The sequence below is a fragment of the Sminthopsis crassicaudata genome, chromosome 1, assembly GCF_048593235.1.
Source record: "Sminthopsis crassicaudata isolate SCR6 chromosome 1, ASM4859323v1, whole genome shotgun sequence".
Classification (NCBI taxonomy): Eukaryota; Metazoa; Chordata; class Mammalia; order Dasyuromorphia; family Dasyuridae; genus Sminthopsis; species Sminthopsis crassicaudata.
Window position 1 is genome coordinate 482379735 of NC_133617.1, and position 4110 is coordinate 482383844.

Sequence of the window (4110 nt, forward strand, 5' to 3'; positions counted from 1 at the left end):
TTCATTTGATTATTGATCATTTTTCCTGTTTTACAGATGAGGGAACTAAGGTTCAGATTTTAAATGGGTGTATAGGATACCACCTGCTGCTGGGTGGTACAGTAGCAAGAGCACAGGGCCCGAGTTAAGAAGACTCGAGTTCAAATCTAGTTTCAGATACTTACTAGCTGTGTGACTGTGGACTATGGGACCTCAGTTACCTCATTTATAAGATGAACTGAAGAAAAAAATGGCAAATCACTCCAGTGTCTTTGCCAAGAAAACCCCAAATAGGGTCATGAAGAGTTGGACATGACTGAAAAATGACTGAAGAACAACAAAAATAGGGTTGCATAGTTAATAAATGTCAAAGGCAGGATCTGAATCCATGTTTGCCCCACACCAAGTCAAGTAAGCCATGCACTATGCTATACTGTCCCAAGACAGAGTTCAAGGCACATTTGTTGAATGATTGATTGCTTTTTTTTTGACAATTGGGTTTAGAAACAGGCAGCTTGGCAGGAGGAATAAGCAAGAGGTTATAGGAACAGCAAGTATAGCAGCCCCTTTCATCCATCTTCATTTACATTTAAGTGAGGTGACTGATGGGAATGGGCTTTAGAGCCTGAACTTGGTCTTCTGCTGCCTCTCTCTTATTTTCAGTTTGAGTCAGTAGTGACCTTTTCTCTGACGAGCAATAACCCTGGAGAAAGCAGGAGGAGGAGAGCTGAAGATGAGGGTCACGATGGGGAGAGAGCAATAAAGTAGCTGAAAAGGGTCTAATAAACCCGGGTAATTGAATGTTGTAAGAATTGTGACTGGGGCAATGGGAACATCTTGATGTCACCTCCCAGAAACAATCACTAAGGAGAAAATGATGCTTGACCTGAGGTAGGGCAAATCCAGTTATAAAACTAACACTGAGCTGATCTGCTTTTCCTGTCTGGAACCTTAGGACAGTGAGCAATGACCATTTTTTTAGTCAATAGATCAGAAGAGGAGCCACAAGTTTGGGAGGCTAAGTTCCAAAGACAGGATGCTCTTAAAAAACTTGAATTATAGAAGGCAAAACTGTGAAACTGATTGTTTATCCCTGATGTTCTTGTCCATCCTCCCTTTATTTGTCCTCCCCCTTTTACTCTAGCATCTTCCCTATTGCTCCCACATAATTGGCATCTTCAGGGATCCTCAGGGAGAATTAGTACTTCTACTGTGAAGCCTTTCATGATTCTTTCATAATTAAATGCCACAGAGTTGGTGGCAAAGGCTTAGCCATATAAGTCTTATCTTATCATTGGACCTTTTCCATCCTCATCCAAGGGAGTGCTAACCTTCTCTCAGGAGGACTAGCACTTCTGATGTGAAGACTTGCCAAACCCTTCTCAGGGATGTTTACTCACCTTTGGTACCCACCTGGCATCCAACTCTCACCTATGGCTCCAAGAAACTGGCATGTACAGCAGCCACACCCCAGTAAAGCTGTCTCAGCAGATGGACTAAACCAAACTGAGGATAACCTACAGGCTTTACCTTACACCTGCTGATGAGGTCAGAGGGACGTCTAACCCAAGCAGGTGAAGACTTCCCTTGGCAGAATGGGTGGATGAGGACAATTTGCTCTAATGGCCATAAAGGCAGCTGAAGCAGGTGCTTAGAGTTTGGACAGATATCAAAGATGCTAAAGTCATCCACTAAATTCTGAACCATCACTAGTCGTTTTGACTTTTGTCCTGCCACTGGAATTTGCTGACTCTGGAAGAGAAAGTAAGACTCATGGTAACTCTTCCTCACTTGAATCCAGTTCGTGCTCAGGTCAAGATATCACCCCAAGATATCATTGATCTTTGAAAATGAAGGATGAACTAATCTTGTCCTTAAGGATCTTACATTCTAGGGGAAACATACTATGTACTCAAATGTAGCATGTATACATAGAGTCATTTTAGGAGAAACCACCAGCACTAGCAAATGAAGAACAAACATAGCATCCTCAAATTCCCTCAGCATCTTTAGTTCTTTAGAAGTCCTACTGTGGTACACCACTGGGTCAGCTCCCCAGGTTCAGTAATTTTCCATTCAGACTTTGATTATAATATGGGCATCCACTTTGTTTTCAGTTTTTTGCTACTTCAACTAGTCCTGCTAAATTATTTCAATATACATGGTGTATTTTTGCCTTTAATCTCTTTGGGCTGTCTCTATCATCAGGATCTCTAGCTCAAAAGGTATTTATATTGTCTTTAATTTTGCATTTGTTTTATATTTTATTTTCCAAATTGGAGTTTAGGTTTCTTGTGGGCAAGGACCATGCCTTACACTCTTTAGGATCATTTGTGGTATCCAGGACAGTGCCCTGTAATAAAAGCTCATCTTAATATAGCATTTTATGGTTTTGCAAAGATCTTTACACACATCACTTCATTAAGTCTTCATTACCCATACACGCTTGCTTGCTAGGTGGATAATCATTTCCACTTCTCTAGGTATCAAGCAACTCTTTAAAATTCCAAGTTGAGGAGAAAGTGTTTTTCACTTGTGTCCAACTTTTCTTGATCCCATGGACCAGACTATCTATGGAGTTTTCTTGGCCATTTCCTTCTTCAGTGGATTAAGGATAATATATGAAGTGACTGGCCTAGGTTCACATAGCTCATAAATTTCTGAGGTGAGATTTGCACTCACAGTTTTCTAACTGCCAGCCCAATGCTCTAGCCACTGGATTATCTAGTTGCTTTAAAGAGAAGGGGTTCCTAGCCTCGGACTTCTTTATACCAATAAAATTACAGGTTTAATGCTTATCCTAAGTAGCATAATGGATGTACTCCTGGCTTGCAGTAATGAATATGTAAGTTCAAAATCTACCTCAGGTACTTACTAGTAGTAGGTCTACCAGCTAAGCTGATAAACTAATTTAAATTAAGGTGTTAATGTTAATCTTGATTATGGTTTTTATTACTTAATTGCCTTGTGTCATGTCCAACCACTGTGATAGGTTGATAAGAATATTTTTGGGTGGAATTTATGGTCAGTTGATCAGTTAGGTACTTATTCAATGCCTACTATGTGTCAGGTCTGGTGCTAAGTGGATCTAAAGAAAGCAAAAAAAAAAAAAAATCTCTGCTCTTGATAAATGAATATGACTGCATAGAACTTTACAGAGATTGCCAAATTAACTCTCTTTTTATGGCTTCTTCAAAAAAGCTTATGGTAGCATAGAAAATTTGAGTGTGCTTCATGGGGTCAGGCCATGGGGATCCTTTCAGACCCAGACCAAGACAACAATGGGTTTGGAATCTGAGAGAGGGGTACAAATATTGATCTGGCTATTTATTATCTGTTTAACCTCATTGTACTTTTGGGAGTCTCAGTTCTTTCCTTTTGTAAGCTGAGGAGTTTACACTGAATTTCCTCTAAAATCCATCTCATGAATACATTCTCTGATCCTACAAGCAGAGCTTTGCCATTAGGATCACTCCACTCAAGGTCTTTTTAAAACACCATTTTGAGAATGACATCTCCCACTTGTCCATGACTTCCATAACTTACATATGTTAGCACTCAGGTATAATTCCCTATAGTCTCTTCCATCTATTTGACCATGTTTATAGAAACATTAGGAGAAACAGATGTTGAAGCAAAAAGAGAATTAGATGAAGTATTTATTAGGAGAATGAGATGTTAATTCTGATTGGAAGAGACTTTAGAGATTGTAAGACCTAAGTGTAGAGTATTGGACTTAAAAATAGGAGCCAGAGGTCCAAATCCTGCCTCAAATACTGATTGGCTGTGTGATTCGTAACAACATCTCTGTATTTCTGTTTCTTTATCTATAAAATGTGGTTATACATATATATATATATAATATGTAGTATATAATATCATATGTTATAATATATAATATATAATATAATATTAATGTATACACACACATATATATGCATATATATATATGTATATATATATATATATATATATATATATATATATATATATATATATATATATATATATATATATACATATATATATATATGCTGTGACATATTTTATAGAATTGTTGTGAGAAGGACAGTTTGTAAGTAAAAGCATCTATGTGACCTACTTGACAGATTTAGGAAATCCTGAATTCAA

The 4110-nt window shown here is 37.9% G+C and overlaps 1 non-coding gene across 1 annotated transcript; it reads right to left on the minus strand.

Moving 5' to 3' along the window:
- Positions 1 to 1206: 1206 nt before the first annotated feature.
- On the minus strand, positions 1207 to 1332 carry LOC141552392 (U6atac minor spliceosomal RNA). Its single transcript, XR_012485186.1, has one exon. It is a non-coding gene; the product is annotated as a U6atac minor spliceosomal RNA (small nuclear RNA).
- Between the last annotated feature and the right edge of the window lie 2778 nt (positions 1333 to 4110).